General features: G+C 44.0%; 2 long non-coding RNA genes across 3 annotated transcripts; one reads left to right on the top strand and one right to left on the bottom strand.

The window, feature by feature from the left end:
• Positions 1 to 99: 99 nt before the first annotated feature.
• On the bottom strand, positions 100 to 17,043 carry LOC140601796 (uncharacterized). 2 transcript variants are annotated; one of them, XR_012004898.1, is made up of 5 exons: positions 16,577 to 17,043; positions 14,528 to 14,640; positions 8,530 to 8,710; positions 7,445 to 7,542; positions 100 to 553 (listed from the first exon to the last, which is right to left on the bottom strand). It is a non-coding gene; the product is annotated as an uncharacterized lncRNA (long non-coding RNA). The 2 variants fall into 2 exon arrangements; XR_012004897.1 differs by having other exon boundaries at positions 14,528 to 14,636.
• A 70-nt stretch (positions 17,044 to 17,113) lies between these two features.
• On the top strand, positions 17,114 to 22,603 carry LOC140601797 (uncharacterized). Its single transcript, XR_012004899.1, has 3 exons — positions 17,114 to 17,555; positions 19,930 to 20,052; positions 21,945 to 22,603. It is a non-coding gene; the product is annotated as an uncharacterized lncRNA (long non-coding RNA).
• Positions 22,604 to 22,824: the final 221 nt, after the last annotated feature.

Here is a 22,824-nt window from a genome sequence, read left to right as displayed (position 1 = left end):
AAATGAAGACTCATCTGGTAGGTGCTGGGCAGGGCTGAGGCTCTGCATTTCCAACCAGCGCCTTCCCCCCACCCAACACCCGCCCACCCCCCTGCCCCTGCTGCTCCTCAGCCCACAGCTTGAGTAGTGAGCTCTTAGAGTATCTCTCAAGGCCAATGGAGGGACAAGGATGAAGAATCCGTAGTGTTGCTCTCGCTGCGGGGGAGCTGCCTTCCTTGCAGGCCCTCAGCACGTGGTGTGGAGGGCCACGGTAGCAGGAGCTCGCTGTCCTGTGTTTCCTTAGCCCAGCTGCGCCGAATGCACCTCTCCATTCTTTTCCACATCAAAGTCAGTCTGTGATCACTCAGCTCTATGTGGCTATAAATCTGAGACTCTTCTGGGGTGGCCTTGGATGACATCCACACCCTACCTCTATGGTTCCTTTCTTCTTTTCCATCGATCCAATCTAATCTGTGTTTTGTTTCCCAAGATATCTCAAAATATCTGGCCCACTGCTGGCTCCTCTTCTTATTTTTAAGCAAAGCAACGTGTTTTCTGATAATTCCATGGGAACCTGGGGAACAAGAAAGCAGTTGCAATGTTCAGTCCACTTTCATGATCCAGAAACCTAGGCCCTTTTCAAAGGCTCTGCGTGTGGTTCTTAGATATCACGCTGAACCAACAGAGAACCGGTTGCCAAACTGAGAATCTTGTGCACTTGGCTGCTTCTTCACCAGAACTCTGAACTTGGGTGTACAAAAAAAAAAAAAAAAAAAAAAGACAAGATGTATAGAGTGTTTAAAAATCTTTTTTTTTTTTTTTCACTGAAATAGAACATGCATGTAGAAAAGCCACACAAAACTAACAGGGCTCAGCTCCATGAACTTCACAAAGGGAATGCAACCACGAAACCAGCACCCAGATGGAGGAAATGTGAATTACTAGTAGTGGGTCAGAGGCCCACCTTGTCCAGCACCCTCCCCCACCCGCTCCCCCTTCCCAAAGGCAACCCCATCTCTCATTCCATTGCACACATTAGTGCTTTTATGGAGACAGAATCAAACAGCCCGTGCTCTTTTGTGTCTGGCTTCTTTTGCTCAACTATCTTTGTAAGATACACCTGTGTTTCGTGTATAAATTTGTTCGTCCTCATTTCTGTAATTAACATACAAATCAATCACAATTTATCTGTTTTAGTCCTTTAAAAATGATGTTACTGAGAAATCACATAGCATATGATTCACCCATTTAAAGCGTACAATTCGATGATTTTTAGTGTATTAACAGGCTGTGTGCCACCATCACCATAATCTAATAATCATTTTGGAACTGTTTTTGTTCTCCCTAAAAGAAACCCAGAGACTTGATGTCCATTTCCCCATGCACTCTTCTCCCCTTTAGCCCTAAGCAACCACTTACCTGCTTTCTATAAGCCATATACTCACCTATTCTGGATTATGTGTAAATAGAATTGTACAACATGTGGTGTTTTGTGAGCAGCTTTTCTCACATAACATGATGATTTCAGTCTACTGTAGCATGGATCAGTGCTTCATTTATTTTAATCACTGAATATATTCCATTATACAGATGGGCCATTTCTTATTGATTTGTTCATCAGTTGATGAACATTTGGGTTGTTTCCACGTCTTGGCTATTATGAAGGATGCTGTAATAGGCATGTGCAGACATGTATGGATGTGTATTTTCATCTCTCAAGGATATATCTCGAAGTAGAACTAATGAGAAGTGGTGACCCTGTGACAAACTCTGAGGAACTGCTAAACTGTTTTCCAAAGTGGCTGAACAATCTTCCAAACCGCCGGTGATGTACGTGGGTTTTTGATTTGTCCATCTCCCAACCAACACCTGTTATTCTCTTTCCTTTGAATTATAGCCCTTCTGGTGGGTGTGAAGTGGTCTTTCTTTGTGCTACTGATTCGCCTTTTCCTACAATAACTAATGGTGTGGAATATCTTTAATATATTCATTGGCCATTTGTATACACTCTTTGGAGAGACATCTATTCAAATCCTTTACTCATTGTAAAGACTGGGTTGTCTTTTAAAAATTCACTTGTTACTGTGAGTCCTTTATGTATTCTGTTTACAAATCCCTTAGCAGTTAAATGATTTTCAAATATTTTCTCCCATTTTATGGGTTGTTTTCTCATCTTCTTGATGGATTATCTCGATCACAAAAACTTTTAGTTTTTATGTAACCTAATTTAACTATTTTCACTTTCATCACTCTTGCCTTGGTGTCACACTTAAGAAATCATTATGTAATCCAAGGTCACTAGTGTTTAGTTATATTTTATAAGAATTTTATAGTTTTAGTTTTTACATTTGTGATCTATTTTAAGTTCATAATTTTTCGAATGATGTGAGGTGAGAGTCCAAAGTCATTCTTTATGTGTAGATACCCAGTTTTCCTGATTTTATTTGTTGAAGAGATGATTTTTCCCAAATAAATGGTCTGAGAATCCTTATGCTAAATCACTTGACCATAGAAATAGAGGTTTATTTCTTGATTCTCAGTTCTGTCTCCTTGATTACGTGTCTGTCCTTATGCCAGTACCACACTATCTTGACTACTCTGTTTTTGTTCTGAGTTTTGAAATCAGTAATTTTGAGTCTTCCAACTTTGTTCTTTTTCAAGATTGTTTTGGCTATTCTGGGTCCTGCACATTTCCATATAAATTTTAGGAAAAGCTTGTCAATTTTTGCAAATATGGCAGCTGGGATTTTGAAAGGTTCCATTGAATCTGTAGATCTATTTTGGGAGTCTTGCCATATTGACAATATTAAGTTTTCTAATGTGGATGTTTTCCTCTTATTGGATCTTTAATTTAGTCCCTTACTGTTTTATAGTGCTAGTATACAGGACTTACACTCCTTTTGTTAAGTTTTATTTTATTCCTATTGATGCTATCATAAATGGTATCATTATCTTAATTTTATTTTAGGAACATTCATTGCTAGTGTACAGAAGTGAAACTGAGTTTTGCATATTGATTTTGTATCCTGCAGTATTGCTGAATTTTTATTAGTTTATTAATAGATTTTTAGTGGATTCTTTAGGATTTTCTATTTACAATATCATGTCATCTGAGACAAGAAAGAGTTTGACTTTTTCTTTTCCAATCAGGGTGTCTTTTTTTTTTAATTGTGTAATTGCCCTGACTAGAACCTCCAGTAAAATGTAAAATAGAAATTGCAAGAGTGGGCAGCCTTGTCTTATTCTTGATCATTAGTGAAATTTTTTATTTATTTCATTATACTTTTCAACTCTTGGTCTTTCTATAATTTCTTTTTATTGATATCCAATATCAGTGTCATCTTACTTTCCTTTAATTTTTAAATTTTTTTATTTATTTATGATAGTCACAGAGAGAGAGAGAGAGAGAGAGAGAGAGAGAGGCAGAGACACAGGCAGAGGGAGAAGCAGGCTCCATGCACCGGGAGCCCGATGTGGGATTCGATCCCGGGTCTCCAGGACCGCGCCCTGGGCCAAAGGCAGGCGCCAAACCGCTGCGCCACCCAGGGATCCCCCTTTAATTTTTAAAGCATAGATTCCTGAAGATATTTATAATAGCTGCTTTGAAGTCTTTCTCTGTCAAGTTCACCTTCAAAGGCAGTTTTGAAATGCCTGCCTTTTCTCCTGTGTGTGGATCTGTGTGTGGATCACACATTCCTATTTATTTGTATGTCTTATAATTTTGGTTGGGAACTGATTATTCTATGTAACATATTGCAGTCATTCTCAATACTAATCTTCCCTCTCAGGGGTGGATGCTCTTTGCCTGGTCATTTGTTTATTTCTTTATGGACTTGGTTGAAACTAAATCTATTACATCCACTTCCTTTGCAAAGCAGTTTCTCTTGTTCCTACTCAGATTTTTTTTCCCTCATTTTTAAAATTCCTTTAGCCTTGCTATCTAGCAACTTCACTTCTAGGTCTGCATAAACTCCTTATTGGTCAAAGGTTGGTTTAAGTCCCCCAGCCAGTTATATTTTCACCCTTGATCATTGGATAAGTGTATGCTTTGAGGTGACTATGAATTTAGGGAGTTTGGATTTTTTGCCCTATGCTCTTCCGAGGGCTGGTCGCTTGGAGATTCCTTCTATGATAATCCCTGAGATAATGCAGCTTTGGACTTATGCATAACCTTGTAGGCTGCCAGGACTGAGATTTTAATTTTAAGCCTGGCTTTCTAGCTGTAGTCCCTGGTCAGACTCTAGTTCCATCAGTATTTGGGCAGAGCTTGTGTTTAAGCCACTTTGCCAATGAGGCTTCTCTGCTGTTTGTTGAAGGGTCTCTAATGCCTTGAGGGGGATGCCTGCAAGTCTACACCATGTCCTACTTTGATCGCTTCTGACTGGAGGTAATCTAGCACATGCTCCCAAGCTTTCCTGACCTCAGCGTTGCCTCTGATACTGAGAGAGCTCTTCTTAACCATCTCATTTCCTGGTTCTTCCTACTAAACTGACTGTTCTGCCATTTTCCATGTATCTTGGAACTACTAGCCTACTTTTCATTACTCTCCACCAGGATCTCCATTCTTTTCAACAACAATACCCTTAGGAATGGATTTCTCAAAAAAAAAAAAAAAAAGGAATGGATTTATCTCATCCTGTTCTAATTAGCTTCCTGAGGTAGAGCCACACAGCTCTTCTTCCTTACAACCTGCCTTTCCCCAAAGGCAGAGCCCCTGCATCACTGAACCAACATTCTGCACAGGAATTCACTTCTCTCAGAGTGAAGGCTCTCTCTACATTGGGCACTTGGGAAGGGCAGGCTCTGGTTTTCTTGGCTTGCCCTTCCAGATGTGAAGCCCTTTCCCTATGAGGAGGCTGGGGCAAGGGCCAAAGAAGTTCCAGTAGTCTCATCTACCTCAGTGAGTAGGGGAAGACAGATGGGTCATCTTTGCCCCGTTTGTCTGGAACAGAGCTTCTGCAACACAGGGGTTGGGGATGATGAGAAACACTGCTGCCTGCCCCTCTTGGAAGGAAACCATAGCCCAGACTAGGAGCTGGGGGAGAGGGAACCCCCTTCTCACACTGGCCCACAGGAGAGCTTCTGTAGCACAGAGCTGGGGGAAGGAGGTTAGTGAAGTAGGTAGTGGCTTAAATGCCACAGGCTCTCACTGTTTACATAGAGATTTAGTAGATTTTCTTGAATTAATTTTTCCCTATTTGCTGTATGTGTGTGTGCTTAGGACAACTTCCAGAAAGTTCACATGATTATTTTCTGACATGATTTTAGCCAGTTAGTTGTTACATTGCTGGAGAGATGTCCTGCTGAGCTCCGAGCTCCTTGCCTGGTCATTCTGGAAGTCTCACCTTCTCTCCTCTATTATTGGTGGATATTTGGGTAATTTCAGGTTTGGCACTGTTATGAAATAGGGCTTTTGCAACCATCCTTGCACATGTCATCTGTAAACGGTTGCATACCTTCCTGTTGGCTATGCTAGGTGTATACTTGGTGACAGGGCTGCAAGTGTTCAGCTTTAATTGTCAATATCATAAAACGCCTAAAAAATTGTACCTGTTATGCTCCCACTGAAGCCTAATGTATCAACCTTTTCACCATAGTATTTTAGTGGCTTAAAATGTTTGAAAAATATGCATATTCAGTTGAGAACCAAAATTTTGAAAGTGAATAAAAGAAGAGAATCAAAAAATATCTTTCTATTTTTTTAGCATATTCTATTTTCAAAGTGAAAAAATATCATTTATAGTTTCTACGTCCAAATGCCTGTGTGCCCTATCCCCAGCACGAGTGAGCCTAGCAAAAACATTCTGCTCCCCGTCAAAAATTTAGCCTATGATAAAAACTGGACATTTGTGGCACAGCTCCCTTCCCTCCAGCAGTCTGACCGCATCCCCACTCCGGGTCCCTCCAGGTCTCTAAGCAAGAGGCTCGGCGGCTCTTCTGTCTGTGCCCTACCAGTCATCCTCAGCTCTTGGGCTTTTCCGTGCTCCTTGCTCTTCCACATTATTTCCTCTTTCCAGATCCTGAAAATTTGGCTTCTTCACTCACATCTGAGCTGTTTTGTTTCTTCCAGCGATGACAAGATCCACCTCGCCAGCTTTGACTCGTGGTGCCCCTCAGACATGTAGCAACATTCTGGTTCTTCCCACTCCTGCTGCCGTCTGTGGGGGCGGGGGGGATACTGTGGTTGACTCCCCGACATCTATTCTTGTGTTTCCTGGACACAATGCAAGTTGGAGAACTGAGCTCAGATAGAGCTGTGGGAATAATTAGTGTTAAGAGTAGTGCCATCTCTTTTGCCAATTAGCTGATGCATAATGGGCATGTGACAAATTTCAGGCAAATTGCAAGGAAAAAATTGAGAGGGTTCTTAAGAAAGTCTACAGTCTCTCTTTCACACTGTGTGTGCTTGTGTGTGTGTGTGTGTGTGTGTGTGTGTATCACTCTCCCTCTTCCACTGGATCTGAACGAGGCAGCAGGGCCCTGGTTTCTGGCAGCTGTGTTTAGAATAAGAAAGGTTGGTGAGGGGAAGACAAAAGTCAGTAACATGGACAGGAGAGCAGAGACCTAGAAAGAACTCGAGCCTTATCTGTAAGCTGAAAACACCAACAACCAACCCTGAAGTTTCTCCTCTCTCCGAAGTTAGTTATTTGAGATTTTAAAAATTGCCTGTTGTTTAATCCATGATAAGCCAGTGTTTTATTGCCCACAGTCAAAAGGATCCTAGCAGAGTAGTTAACTAACTTGAGTCTCAGTTTTTCCATAAGGAGAAACAAAATGATGGCTGCCTCATAGAATTTTTGTAAATTATTTTGTAAAAACCACATTACATTGCACACCAGGAATCCTCCCTTAAAACACCTGATGCATGGTAAAGGCGTGTTCATTTCTGATATGTGTGTGAAGGAAAGATGAAAGAAGGAAGGGGGAGGGGAAGGAATATGTGAATAAAATCTCTTTTGACAGAAAGAGAAGTGGAAGGAGCCTAGTCACAATTCTGCTGGAATGTAAGCTCCAGAGGTTGGGGTGTCTTGCCCTTTTTTTTGCTCCCTCACATACCCCAAGCATTTAGAACAGCACATGGCACATAGTAGGCACTAAACATGCATTGCGGTTATTAAGCTCGTGAGGTCAAGAAGGAAGCCAGGTTTACTGGTTCAACAAGTACTAACAGGCATCTCCTGTGGGTTCCACACTGTGAGGACATGGCGTGCAGCAATGATGAGCCGGTTGCCTCAAGCTTCTTCCCAAGTGAGGAAAGATGTGTCAGATAGTTCAGTAGAAGAGAGGGTACAGTGAGTCATACATGGAGTCATGAGAGCTTAAAGGAGACCAAATCAAAGGATCCTGAGGGTCTGAGGAGACCGCCCAGAAACGAAACCCCAAGAATGAACAGTGAAGAAACTGTAGGTTTGTGCACTTCAGAGCAACATATACAAAATATCCACTGGGTTACTGTTCAACTTACGATTTGAGCATGTCTGAACACTGGTGGGAGGTGAGACAGGACAGGAAAGGAACTAGTGATCAGATCGTGAATCCCAAGCCAGTGACTTCGGTTTTCTTCTGTAAAACAAGTAAGGGCTTTTGAACAATTTCATAGATTCTAGAATGGTCAGATCTGTGGAGGAACATCATTCTGGATTTGGCAGGCTCTGCTTGGATATGCAATACGTCAGCTTGGAGGGGTAACTAGGGTACAACCTGATTTAGAGGCAAAATCAAAGTAACATTGAATCCTCCATGTTGGTCTCAAAGAAAGAGGACAAAGTGAATCCTCCTCAGGTGAAGAGAGGGCCAGAGCTGTCCATTGCCTTTGGCTTCTCTCAAAGGAAAATGGCATTAGCAAGGCCACATCTTCAGTCTCCTCAACAGCCTACTTGTAAGTACACTTCAAGGACCAGTGACCAGGAAGCAGGGAGCTTTTGCTCCCTACGCACCAAATCCCTCAGTGAAGTAACTAACCTGGGTCAGTTCAACTTTTCAAAAATGAAAATGACATTCATGAGTCTCTCCTACAACAGAAACAAGACAGAGATTTTTTTTAAGTTAAAAAAATCTACTTTGTATGACAAAGAAGAAAAGATCCTTTAAAATTGTGATAGGAAAAAGGAATTTACGTATTAATGTCTTAAGAAAAAAAATCACTGAAATTTCTGTTTTTGGTGTCATGTTTAGCATTTCAGATACCGCCGCCCCATGTAACCCTGCAATAGTCCCACAAGACAGTTCCTTTTATCTCATCTTACAGATGAGAGATCCAGATGTCCAGAGGTTATAGCTTGGCCAACGTTGCACTCGGCTACATCTAACTCAAAACAGGTTGGTGATACTCAACCACCTTCCTCATGGTTCAGTGGGTAGAATTTTTTTATTTGTGGTCCAAAGATACAAACACCATTTGGCAGCTGTCAGACTGTATGGAACTCAAATATCCCCCACATCCATAAAGTCTACACTAGGATGACATCTTCAGCCTATTTCCCAAGTTTTCTTTGAGGACCACATGACAGAGGATGCACATCAGACATTTTGAAAATAACCAAACAGGACCTGCTATCCAGTGCTTTATTCTGGTCTATGAACATTTCCCGATACTTGTGATCTGGCTTGATGCTGACTTTAGTAAACAGAGACCTTCAGGAAATAATTAGCCTTCCTCTGCAACATCCGATTAGGGAAGACTCAGCACGTGCCCAAAGGCAGAACATGAGGCCCGGAAGTTTTTGTCTGCCTGAGAAGGACAAAAGAAGATATTGTTTTATCATATTTTCAATCTTTTTTTTTTTTATCAACATGCATGCAAATGTTTTTGCAAAGTCAGGTTTCATCTTCAGTATTGTTGGTGATACTCAAAATTTCTATGGTAGGATATAAATAATCCCCATTAAACCACTCAACCTCAACTTTGTTAGCAAGACCCCATTCTCCATACATGTTGTACACTGACTGTTCTCATGCCTGCTTCGGAGCATTTGATGGGCCCAACATTTTCGTGTAGAACTATAGTAGAAAAAAGTAGCCTAAGGTATTTGGAGAACAGAGCTTTGAGATTTATTTTTTCTTTTTTTCCTAAGGTTGGATATATAAAGAAAGGAGCTACTCTAAGTGAGCTGCCTTGGGGCCTAGAAGGAAGGCTAGCAGAAGAGAGGCCAGCCTGTCAAGTTCTTCCAGGCCATTACAAAAGCCCCCGGCCTGACCCAGACTGAGAGTGAGCTTGCACATCCCTGATAGCAGCTGATGGAGAAGTGGCCGGGCTGATTTACCTTTCTGAGCCTGGAATGGGCTTTTGTGTCCACCTCATATTGTTCTGGGAGGACAGCCCGGTTTTGCTGCCTCAGCTCTTCATGATGTCATCCTGGGAAAGTCACTTTACTTCAGAGATTCAAATAACACACCGCTGACAAATGTTTTCCCTGTTTGCCATGCCTCCAGGAAGTCCCTTCCCAGTGTACCTTCCCATGTTTTCCTGGCCCTGCCTATGCCCAACTGGACCACACTGGAGCTTCCCATTATCTCCTCACCAAACTGATGTTTCCCATCATAACTTTGCCCCATCAGCTTCGATTCACCCTTGAGAACTTGGCTCAGGTGTGCCTTGCCCTGGGAAGCTTCCTGAGACCCTCAAGGTGGCTTAGGTGAACCAACCGTACTCTCCTGACATGTTACGTTAATGTTCATATTATAATTGTCCATTGGAGCCATATGCCTGTCTGTCCTACTAAACTTTGAGCTCACTTTAAAACAAGAAAGTTCTTTAATGATCTTAATACCCGTCTCTCTTAGCCAAGAGCCATACCCCCATTGGATGATGGGGCTTATTAATTTTTTGATGAACTAAATGAGAAACTGTTAAGATGAAGCACTACCTTGCTAATGGTCATCACTGTATTTCACATGGCCAGTCACATTCATTTAGTGTCAAGATTGAATAGGAAGTACAAAGGTATGGTGCTAGTGAAATGCTGTTCATAGACATTTATGCTGAAACTAGATATTATTATGAATTCACAAAAGGAATTAAAATACACCTTGCACTCCTCTAAGTAGTTTCCAAATGTCAACTCATGTATCCTTAACACAGCCCTATGTGGTAGGTGCTATTACTGACCTCAAAGTTCAGATGAGGAAGTATATACATACAAACATATAGGTAGAGACACAGATACAGAAAGAAGTGACTACTTCAAGGTCAAAGAGGGAAAAACAGAGTCTGGATTCAAATCCAGATGATCTGTGCTCAGAAACTGTGCTCCCACAGTCAGGTCAGGGATTTGTACAGAGTCCTTCACCTTGGCCTCATCAACCTTATTCACATCTCCTTTGGAGCAATTACCTGGTTTTATCAAAATTGTCTGTTTTCATTCATTTTTTTTTTAGGTTTTGCCTAGTAGCCTATGAGCATATATATATATATATATATATATATATATATATATAGAGAGAGAGAGAGAGAGAGAGAGAGAATATATATATATATATATATATTTCATTTACTTATTCATAAGAGACACAGAGAGGGAGGCAGAGACATAGGCAGAGGGAGAAACAGCTTCCCTGTGGGGAGCCCAACACAGGACTCAATCCCAGGACCCTGGGGTCACGACCTGAGCCAATGGCAGATGCTCAACTACTGAGCCATCCAGGCATCCCTAGGCTGTGAATCCTTAAAGAGTGAAGATCATATTTCCCAGCCCTTTGAAAAGTGCTTGGCACATAATAGGTGGTGATTTTTTTTAATTTGTTCTTATTTAATGAGTAGAGGACTGAAAATAATCTTTGAGTTGTGGCATGGCCACATCCACCTAAAAGAATCTCAAGGTAGATCTGAAAGCTGTAAATGCCTAAATATTCAAAGCAGTGTTTCCCAGATCTGCCCCCAAAATCCCTGGTATCCAGTGATATAGTAAAAGTTGTTTCCAAAAAAAAAAAAAAAAGACTGTCTTGTTAAATGGTTAAGAAATATAAAATGTGACATTATAGTCCTCTTTCACATCGAGTAAATAAATGAGGTTGTGATATGATCCACCTGATAGTGCATGCTACAAATGAATTCTTAGCAACAACCTCACTCAAACCTCCTTATGGAATAATTGTATGGGATATAAAGAGAATTTGAGTTTGCCTCTAAGGTTATAATTCAACAGGCATTCTAGGAGCAACAGAAAGATGGGGGAGAGGGAGAAGAGAGCCAAGCCACTGAGTTAAGGAACATCTCCCTGGGTCTGCAAAAGGTAAAAGAAAGGAAACTTCCTGCAAGAGATTAACACAACACACACAAACCAGAATGGTCTACAGATCTGGGCTCCAGGTGAAGAGGATGGGAGCAGGGGAGGCTGTCCCGAGGATTCAAGTTAAGGTTCCTAGAGTCCACTGTGAAGACACTGGATTCCAAATCCTACAATACGTTCTCGCTTTGGCCAAGCCTTAGATTCCCTTATGATCTTTGAATTGAGTGAGTTTAAATGCATGTGTGTTTAGGAAGTTTTGAGCTGGGGACACACACAGGTTATCATATTTGAGGCCTTTTGCAGCTACGTTAATTTATCTGAAATGTAGATGTATTGACTTTCAAGAGACCCAACTGGTTCTATCTCATGTAGCTAGAGTCCCAAGGGCTAGAGGAATCCGTGTAACTCAGACTCTCCTGTCTGTATAGCTGGGCTCTCAAAAGGTTGTCTTCCAAAGTCAACTGGAGTTGAAAAAGAGAACTAAATCTTGTATCCTGGGACCTCTTCAATTTTCCCTCAGAACACGAAGGTTGTGAGGAGACCCCCTCATTCCACCGCTGGGAGGTTCATGTTCACAAGGCACAGCCTCATTTAGGCACATCCTCCCAGCATCCTCGTTCTCCTGTCTCTCCACACCTGCTATTTATTCCCGCCATCCCTCCCCAGATTTACTTTCTACCTGCAACGAGAAAAAAAAAAAACACAAAAATAATATTTATCAAATAGCTTTTTTTTAATTTTTAAAAAGTTTTAAAGGTTTTATTTATTAATTTAAGAGAGAGAATGAGCAGTGGGGAGTGGCAGAGGGACACAGAGAGAGATTGAGAGATAGAGAGAGAGAATCAGACTCCCCAATGAGCAGGAAGCCCAACATTGAGTTTGATTCCAGGACCCTGAGATTATGACCTGAGCTAAAGATGGATGCTTAACCTACTGAGCCACCCAGGCACCCCAGAGGTTTTTTTTTTTTTTTTTTTTAAGATTTTATTTATTTATCCATGAGAGACACAGATAGAGAGAGAGGCAGAGACACAGGCAGAGGGAGAAGCAGGCTCCATGTAGGGAGCCCAACGTAGGACTCGATCCCAGGTCTCCAGGATCACGCCCTGGGCCAAAGGTGGTGTTACACCACCGAGCCACCCAGGCTGCCCAGATTTTTTATTTTATTTTTTTCAATTAAAAAGATAGTAGCTATTCAGCTCAGTAAATATTTGTAGAATCTCTATGAAGTGTCTGACACTAGAAGAATTAAAAATAAAATGGACAAGGCACACCGCCTGCATGAAACCTAAAGACGCTAAAGACGTAGGAATAAACATATGGAAACAAGCAAATATGAACAAGAACAAATAAGGTTTCTTTTTTTTTTTTTAGATTTTCTACTTGCTTTTAATTTTTTTTTTTTTTGTATATTTCTTTTATTAGAGTTTGGTGTGCCAACATATAGCATACCAAGAAGGTTTCTAATGGGGCGGAACCCACATAAATGTAGGCCTATGTTCCTCTAGATACACCCCATGCATCTTCTGCATCACCATCATCTAGATGTTTGTTCAAGCTGATATTCTGGGGGTCCATGCTAGACTTCCCCAAGGCAGGACCCAGGACTCTGCATTGTACCCAGCACCCAGAGCTGCAGCGTGTCCTTCTCTGACCTGGGAGAGCCAGAGACCAGTCCTGCAGGCAGGGGGGTGGGGGTGGGGGGTCGGTAGGCTTTCAGAAACCAGAGCTCTGAGAGGCATGCTCTGCAGAAGGAACAGCAAGGCACCGGCAACGAGAAACCCCTCGGGGTGCGTCATGGAAAGGACTCCACTTGGGTTGGGCACAGAACATTGAAGAAGAGCCACAGGCAGCCAGCTGAAGCCTGAACTTACGTGTCCTGGCCTCGCCAAGGCTCTCAGCGTTTGTTTGCGGCCAGCTAACGAAGAAATCCACACTCGGGTTAATTTTTGTTAAGCCTCTTATATCACGAGGATATCTCATTTCTTTTTCATTCACTCTGGGTTCCTAACAGGATATGGTAGAAAAAAAATGTGAGCTCTCTCTCTCTCTCTCTCTCTTTTTTTTTTTTTTTGTTGTTTTTTGGTTTTTGGTTAAACCAACCTTGATTTAATATCAGCCTCCATCACACCTAAGCCCTGTGACTTGTGCTTAGTCGCCTCTCACCTGTGAGCCTCAGTTTGCACCAGCAGCACAGTCCTAGGAAGGATCAGTGGTTGCTAAGGCTGAGCAGGGGGCCCAGTGGGGCCGGGGCCCAGGGCCGCCCTCGGTGGCGGGGAGGCGTCCTCTGTGCCAGGGGCTTCCAGGACGCCCTAAGACTGCTTTGCCATTTCCTGACTCCGCCTCAGATTTAGTGACTCACCCTTTGATTCTAATCTTCAGATTCAACTGTCTACCTGGCACATTTCTGATCCTGCTGAATTTCAACATGCGGATCTCTTTTAAGGCGCTTCGGCCCGGGCCGGCGTTAAGGCCTTGTGTTAGGGTGGCCCGGTGCCAAGGCAAATGTTTAGACTTGGCTGAGGCCTTGGCGTTCGGTTAGTGCTTGATGCTTTAAAGAAAATGCAAACCCGGGAGCTTTTTTTTTTTTTTTGGAGGAACAGAGGGGCTGGCTTCTCAGCTGGCGCGTGATAGACACACAGGTGCGCTGCTCCCGGTGACGGGGGGCGAACGTTTGACCTGAGAGTCTGATGCTCTGGTCCCTGGGAGCGCCCGGAGCCAGTGCAGCCTGCCCTGAGCGTGGGCAGCCCTGTTTGACTTGGCCACGGGCCCCGTGAACCCGGCGGGGGGCACAGCCCAGAGGAAAACAGCCTTGACATTGACGCTGGTCACTGCTGTGCCCAGGGCCACCTGCGCGTTGCACAACCTACCTTCCCTTTCCCACAGCGTCTGAGCCAGTTAATCTGTGTTCCTGGAAAAAAAAGGGCTCCCACTGCGCTCTGCTCTAACTCTCAGCCTCTGCTCAGGTCGGCGCCTAAAGGCACTCACCTGTGCACACCTCTGAGCAAGGCGCCGGGCCAGCTGCTCTGTCAGAAGCCTTTGTTAGTTCTGGGTCTCTCTCCTGTTTCCAGGCATCTATAAATATCCAAGTTCTACTGCAATAGGAAGAAACTAACATTCATTAAGCACCTGCTTCGAGCCAGGTGCTTTCACACACAGACCCTTGTTTTAATCCTCACAGCCACTCTGTGAGAAAGGAGTTAATATCTTCCTTTATTTGATAAAGACGGTCAGGTGACGTGTCAGAGGAGCCAAGATTTGGGCCTGGCCCCATGACTCGCTAAGTTCTTGTTCTTTCCACTCACCACGCTGCCTCTTACCATATTCCAGAAACAAGCAGGGGTAGGGTTGGGGCTCCCAGATTCCAGTCCAAGCCCTGACGTTGGGCAGCCAGAGACAAATCCCTCCTCCATCTCCGTGTCTCTGACCCTGTCTTGAGAAAATGAAGGGTGTAGACAGGCTGCCTCCAAGGGCCCTTCCCCTTTTCATATATGTCACAGGCTTGTACACCAGCACCAGAGAGGAAATGTGGGGGGTGGGTCCCCTTGGCTTCTACTAGTTCTGCCAGAGGAAGCCCTGTGTGTCCAGCGAGGGCCGGACGGCTCGCGGTGGCCTTGATGGAATTCCACTGTGCTCCCCCGGTCGAGGGAAGACTAAGGTACGGGTGGGCCCCTTTCTACCCCAAGACCGACGGTCCTCCATCAAGGCAATCTGGGCAGCAGACAGAGGCAACACGCAGATGTGTCCGGGGTTACGAGCAATGGAGCCGGGCGTGTGCCGGGCACTGTCGCATGCTCTTCCTGCGCACTGACCCAATGCTGCTTCACAAGGACACTAGCGGAGAGCCACAACTATCTCCCTATTTTGCACATATGTGAGGAAACAGAAACTCAAGACTGGCACACACAGCTGGTGAGGGAGCAGCCAGGATGTGAACCTTGTCCGTTCCTCTTAAGGCCACGTTCAGGGGAACCTTGGTGAAGATGGACAATGGGACAAACTCCTTAGGGAACTTGCTCCGTATTTTGAAAGAGGAATAAAAAGAATGGTTATGGGGCAGCCAGGCTGTCTGCATCACCACTTTGCCGTGTCATTGCCCTCAGGCCCCACAGTGGCACTCTGGAGGGGGGACAACTTGAAGGAGGCACCGCTGGAAGGTTAGAAGGGGGGAGCAGAGACTTCCGAATCCCTGCTGTCCCTCTGACCACTACCACCACGCTGCTGGAAGGGTGTCAGGGTCTCACAGGAGTTAGAATGCAGAGTGGATCGGTCACCCCGGTACCATCCTTACTGCTCTTTCTAACTTGGGGAGGACACCTCAATGCACAGCGGAAAATAGAGACTATTAAGGATAATCCTACATTGCATGGCATTTACAACTCCGTATTTCAATTATTTCATTACGTATCTGTTGCTCCATCAATGTGCGAGGTGCTTGAGTCCAGGAAACACGCCTTCCACCTCTGCTCTTCAGATCCTGGTCTCATTTCCCTTCCTTCTGCATTGTGAGCAGGTACTTATGACGCCCCAGGTTAAACGTGAGAAGGGGAAACAGAGAGTACGTTCCTGCTCCCGCTGCCAGGTGGGAGCCGCAGGAGTGGATTCTTATCTCTGAGACCCATCAGAACAGAGCTGATGATGTTTGCCCAGGGGCTGCTAGGAAAACTCTAGAGCTGAGGGGCCAGAATTATTGGCTGCTTTTGAGGTACCAGAGAAGCAGATTAAGTAAGTTGCTGAACACACAGTCAGACAGTATCGCGGCATGGATTTTATTTATGGAATCATCTTACTAATTAAACAAAGCAGACTAAGTAACGCAACTGTAGTCTGTACATTCAGGGTAACCACTTCAGAGAGAAAGACAAGAGAGGAGAGAAAACAGACTCAGTTCTCAGTATTCCCAACTCCCCTCCCTAGGTGCAGCGGGAATGGCTCACGTCTGCTGTTTAAACCTCTTTTTTATACATGCTTCTTAACTCACCGCCTCATTCCATGTAATCACATGTGTCTCTAACCTCTACTTACTTACTAAAATGCATGACAATCTGTTCAAAGGAACACAACTCAATCCCATTTGAAAATTAGGGATTGCCAGATTGTTCCAACTGGTAGAAAGCAATAAATTAATCTTCTGAGCTGTTTGGACCCCTTGGAATAATACAGCGAACTTGATCAGAAGTAATTCACCTTCTTGATTCATCAAGACATAAACCAACAACAACAACAACAACAAAAATCAAAACCGGAGAATGCCAAGGCCTGGAGTTGAAACCGCCAGCTCTCATTGCTCGCTGATTTAAGAAAGCACGATATGTTTCTGGATATTGTTTGAACACAGGTGCACAGAGAACTCAGTGGCTCCCACTCACCTTTTGGCTCCATCCCAGGTCCTGTGTCAGCAGGGACTGTGGCCGCCCCACAAATGAGGAGGCTTCTGATTTTAGTGAAACATGTGGCTGAGATGAATTCGGGGTGAGTGTCTTCTGGAATACCATGTGCCCAGTTTAGTTAAAACTGCATCATTTTCCCTCCATCAATGTAGAAAGCCAGAACATCAGGAAAGAAGGAGCTTAATGGGGTGTGTGTGTGTGTGCGTGTGCATGTGTCGAGGGGTGGTTCCCTAGAAATGGACACAAGAAGGGGGTTGGGTAGTGTGCAGTGTGAAGAAAAGCTGGGTCAGGTTATTGAGTTATCAAGAGCCAGCAAAGTCATTGAATTGGAAAGACTGTTCGACTAATTCAGAGATGGCCTATGTCAGCCCGTGGAGGCCTGATAACGGGCTGCCTCTCAGTAGCCCCCCTGCTCCTTAAGGAGTCCAATCCCTGGGTTCTCTTTCAGAATCGTGGAATGGCAGTCTCCAAGGAGATACTTGGGGATCCATGTTCCAACAAGCTGCCCAGGTTATTCTGATCCATGCCTTGGTTTAGCCCCTTATTGAAATCTTTTATTTTATAATTGAGAAGAGTAAGACCCAGAGACATTGGCAAAAGTTTCCCAGGGCCACCCATGTGGTGAGCCGCGGAGTCCGGGCTCTGCTCCGGGCCTCCCAATCGGCCTTCAGAGGACCATACAAAAGCCATGCTCTCCTGTCTCAGGTTTCACTTTGAAACCCTTTTGTTTAGAAAAGAGGAATCTCTCCTCTCTTGGCAGGCTGCCTTCTCCTCCACCACAAATAATTCTTTCTTTCAAACAAAGCTAAGCTTTTCTAAAGCTTGAAAATCCATCCTAATCACCGTGCAGTTTCCCTCTTGTAAATCCTGCGAGGAGCTTATGCCATCTTCCCCTGGCCGAGCTGCAGAGAAGGGGCCTTGTCTCACACCTCATCACCGCTGGAACCCAGTTGATGGGGTAATCTTACAGGCGTGAATCCATTCAATTTATTTCACTTGTCTAAAAATGTGAAGAATGTTTATTATGGCCTAGGGTAGGGTCTGGCAAATCTTCTCTCAAAAGGTCAAGGAGTCAATGTTTTGTGGGCCACATGGTCTCTGATGACTCCTCTCTGGGGCTGGCAGGCAGCCACCAACTGCCGGGGACCAAGTGGGCGTGACTAGGTGCCAATATTGACAAAATCAGGCAGTGGGCTAGGTTGGCCCTCAGGCCGTTGCTGGCTGACCTTTGCTCTAGGAAACCCAAAGACCGAAAAAACAAAATAATTTGTCTCTAAGCAGCTTACAGTCTCTTTAGATGAATGACCTGAATCTAAAGGAAAACCCTGCAGAGCTAGAAGAAGGGATGCTCCAGGATTGGCTCGGTCTCCTGCTGCAGCCGAGTACCCAGACTGGAGGGCTTGAAATCACACACACGTATTTTCTTGGATCAGAAGTCTCTCACCCGGATGTCCCCAGGCCAGGCTGTCTCTGAAAGCCTCGAGGGGAGGGTCTTTCCTTGCCTCTTCCAGCTACCAGTGGTGACTGGCAATCCTTGCCTTCCCTGTCTTAGAGACACCAAATAATCTTGCCTTCATCATCAACCCAATCTCTGCCTTCATCAGCACATGGCATTCTCCCTGTTGGTGTGTTCACCTCTTCTTACAAGGACACCGGTCACACAGGACGAAGGGACCACCCTACTCCTGTGTGTCCTCGTCTTAACTGATCCTATTTACAAAAAGCCTACTTCCAAAGAAGGTCACATTCACAGGCCCTTGGAGTTAAGACTTCCACTTCTCTTTCTTGGGGACATAATTCAACCCACAGAGGGTTCTGGAGTCTTCTCTTACTTTTCTGTCTTGTTGTATACACATCATCAGAGGGCATCCATCATTTCCCCCTTCTTTCCCACCCAAACTTGTAACCAGGCTTGGAGATGGATGGCATGGGTGAAAGCAGAGCACAGGGTTTGCTGGAAGTCCATATCCAAGAAGATCTGTTAAGTTTCAAGCCTGGTTACCTCAGTAAGGGAGGGCACAAACAGGGTATCCAAATGGAAGCATCCATATACAAAGTGAGGGTTGTGCCAGGACTTGAGGAATGTCCCTGAGACCCACAGGTCAGAATCTGCCTGGCACAAAGCAGGATGGCTGGTGTGGGGATGCTCCGGGAAGGGGGCTGCTGCATACTTGACCAGGGTTCCTGGAATGGGAGACACTCAAACACCAATCACCTGAAGCAACAACCTCTGAAAGCAGCAAGGACTGGAGAAGAAATGGAAGTGGGCCAAAGAAGCATCTGGCACCAGCTTCACTGTCTGCTTTGATCTGAGACAGAATGACAGACTTTGATATGGAGATCGAGGAGAGAGGGGACTGAAAAAGTAGGTTGGGACAGACATCCTAGAAGATTTGACTAGGGATGGGTAGGATTCTCTGGTGAAGATAAGAAGATTGTTGGAACTAAGAGAATAAAAAAAAAAATACCAGGAAAATGAAGTTCTCCTGAATTTTGGATCACTCTGGTGATTCTGGACGTGGCTCTGGAGACCTGCTTGCCTCAGAAGGAGGGAGAGCTCTGTGGGCAACTGTGCACCAAATGGGCCCTATGGTCCACTAGTATGGGTCAGAGGTGAACATACCTACACATTCAGTTGGTTTCTGAATTTTTCACTGCTTATAAACACATGATGATTGTGATTTCACATAGATGTTGGACAACACTATGACTGGTTCTTAGGATAAATTCCTAAAATAGAACTGCTGATTCAGATGCTGTGACCATTCTAAAATCGCTACAATGGGTACTGTCTGTTTTCCTCCAATAGTTGATATTCAGCAACAGTGTATGAGGATCTCTATTTCCTGGGACCCTTACCCAGATCATTTACAATCAGTCTTTCTAAGATTCTGTTCATTTCTCGAATTGGCAGTGAGGAAAGTCCTTTCTGATTTGCTTCCCGGTCACTGACCATTCCACTTCCAAGTTGTGCCTCCTTCTATCTGTGCCTGCTTGCTACGGTTTGTTTAATTCTTTCTTTTTGATTTGTGCTGGTTATTTACACAGGAGGGAAATAAGTTGTCCTCTGGTACATACGTCCCCTTTTGGTCTTTGACTTTCAACTTCATATTGTGAATATTTTGCAAAATTCAGATTTTTAAAAATTTATATGTGGTCAAATTTATTTCCTATATGGCTTTTTCAGTTTTGAATCATATTTAGAAAGACTTTACTACTCCTTAACAACCACTTATTTTTATTTTTAAATACATTAATCATTTATTTTGATGTAAGGACTTGATGGCAATCCAGTATTCCCATGATCATAAAATAATTTTTTCCATCCCTAGAATAAACATCAGCCTGTTGGATAGAAAAGACAGACTGCAAGGACATCATTGATGCCATTCTGTGGACTGGCCAGGTGAACTCTGGACCCATACAGCAGGCCATCAGGCATGGCATGAAGCTAGGTGAGATTTCTTCTCCAGAGGAGATGCAACTCTGCTCTTAGGCCTTTCAACTGATTGAATTAGACCCACCCAGAGCATCTAAGATAGTCTCCTCTTACTTAATTTCAATGGATTGTGGACTTTAGTCACAACTACAAAATCCCTTTACAGAAACCCCGAGATGAATGTCTCCCTGAATATCTGGGGACTGTAGCCTGGCCAAGTTGACACGTGACACTGACCAACATGCTATGATCTTTTCTTAGCATACTGCTATTTGTTGTTGTTTTGTTCAATAACTTAACACCAACATTTACCAGCGAGAATAGTCTGGCTTTTTTAGTTTTACATTTTTATGCTAGTTTTATGAAAACACATACAGGAAGAGTTTGCATAAAGATAAAATCACCTAAGTTAAAGGCTTTTAGAATCCTATTTTTTAAAAGCTCAGTCAGTTAAGCATCTGCCTTTGGCTCAGGTCATGATAGCAGGGTCCTGGGATTGAGCCCCATGTTGGGCTCTCTGCTCAGTGAAGAGTATGCTTCTCCCTCTCCCTCTGCCCCTCTCTCTCCCCTGCTTGTAATCTCTTTCTCTCCCACCCTCCTTCTCTCCCTCTCTCTCAAATACATAAATCTTAAAAAGAAATAGCCTAGTTTGGTCTCTGTAGCAATCTCAGTCCAATCCAGAGACAGAAACCACACAGCAGATGACAGAGGGAAATTTAATATAAAGAATTACTAACTATGAAAAGAGTAACTGATATAAAATATAAGGAAATGCCCTTTGGTATCTTAGGACTGAGACAGGGCACCCAAGAAAGAAAACAATTTGGAAGGGTTTCAAACTTTGTTGAAGAAGGTGTACTTTAGGCCCTGCATATAGAGAAAGTGTCCGGGTTAGCCAGGTAGGAGCTGGTGTACGATCATTTAGCAGACAGTAGGTAGGTCACCCTCAGTTGTGTAGTGGGCACAGATATAGAGGGCTGTTCTGGGAGACAAAGGGGACCAACACGGGGTAGGCGAGATGCAGCAGGAACAAATGGCCTGTGCATGGCCCTCTGGGCTCCACGCTGCCACGGACATGCAGGACAGGAGCTTTCTGATGTTGTCCTAACTAGAGGTCTACAGACCAGGAGGGTCATGCAGGTCTCTGGTTTCCATGTCAAGAGGGCCACAGAAAGGCACTGCCAAGTCAAGTCTGTGACATTACAGAGGGTCTGTGGGAAGGGCTAGTGGCAGGGCTTGGCCCTACTGGGGTCCTTGCCTCACAAGGTCAGGGCCTCCTAGCCTCTGGGGAAGGCCTCTTCTTCCTGCAATGTGTCTGCAGCGCCTTCTATTGAGAGAGTTTAGCTTCATGCTCCCTTAGACCTTTAATGGAATTCTGTTATCCCAGAAGCCTGGTGTGATTGGATCTGAGGCGCAAAGACAGGCCCTGTTTTGGAGAGCCTTGGTTAATTTCCTCCACAATTATTTTTCTGTTTAAATTTCCTTCATTGTCTTCTTTTTTTTCCTTTTTCCTAAGATTTATTTATTTTTAGATAGAGAAATAGCATATACGCGAGTTGGGGGAGGGGCGAGTGAGAGAGAATCCCAAGCAGACTCCCCACTGAGCATGGAACCTGAGCGGAGCCTGAGATCATGACTTGAGCCAAAATCAAAGTCAGATGGGTAACAGACGGAGCCACCCAGGCGCCCCTAAATTGCTTTTGTCTTCTTAAAGCAATTTTGCAATAACTAGAAAAATTATTGATTTCATATGATCTCCAAGTTTCTTAATTCTGTAATTATTGTTTTATTAAAAGTAATTTTCAGTTAATAAGTTCTGTGAATATAATTATTAATCAGTCTTACGTAATATCATTTTATAACTCAATGTTGCACACACTACCTTCTTACAAACTACCTTTTCACCAGGAGCCACCAACTTACCAGTATCCCCTCACTGATGGCTCCAGCCACACTGGCCTCTGGAATGTTCCTCAGACCTACACTGCTGTCTGCTCCATCTGGAATCCACTCCCTGCATACATCTGTATGGCTCTCCATCTCCTGCAGGCCTCTTCCCAAGGCCATCTAATCAGAGAATGTGCCTGCCTAACCTAATTAAGCCAGCACCCACATCACTTCCTCTCCTTTTATCCTGCTTTATTTCAGCTCTTGACATTTATTAAGCTCTAACACACACACACACACACACTTTTTTTTTTAAATTTATTTATCTTAACTATCCCCCATCACTGAGACATATGGTAAAAGAAGTAAGGTCTTGGTTTCTGTGTGCTGCTGTGTTCTCAGTGCCAAGAAAAATGATGAACATGTAGTAGACAGGTGATTGAGTAAATTTTAGCTATTCTTGGACCTTTTGGGAAAATGGGGTCAATAGAAACCACTTAGCAATATTTGATGCAGTTAATTTCCTGGGAAAATTCATGAAGAATTACAGGCATAAAGATTTTACATGAAAAATGGTCCTAATTGTTGTGCTAGTAATTGGAGAAGAGCTCCGGGGGAGACCTGGTGTTGCTGGATGTCAACTCTGACTTATAAAGCAATAAACTCTGTATGTGAAGTTGTGCATTTTGTTCTGTCCTCCTGTGCTTTCTTTCTGTGTTTAGGGATATAGTAAAACAACATGGGAATTCCTGGTTGAACCTACCACCCCGATCGCTTGAGGCCCCTCATAACACCATCCTACCTGTGTGGGTTCTTTTCTGTCCCCCGCACCCCCTTCTTACCCCTAGCAGTTATGCCTTGGCTCTTTTCTCCAAATACTGGGGCCACAAGAGGAAAAAGG

The sequence above is a fragment of the Canis lupus genome, chromosome 12 (genome assembly GCF_048164855.1).
Source record: "Canis lupus baileyi chromosome 12, mCanLup2.hap1, whole genome shotgun sequence".
Taxonomy (NCBI): Eukaryota; Metazoa; Chordata; class Mammalia; order Carnivora; family Canidae; genus Canis; species Canis lupus.
The sequence above is the reverse complement of the archived record's forward strand: the minus strand, read 5'-3'. Positions and strand labels throughout refer to the sequence as shown.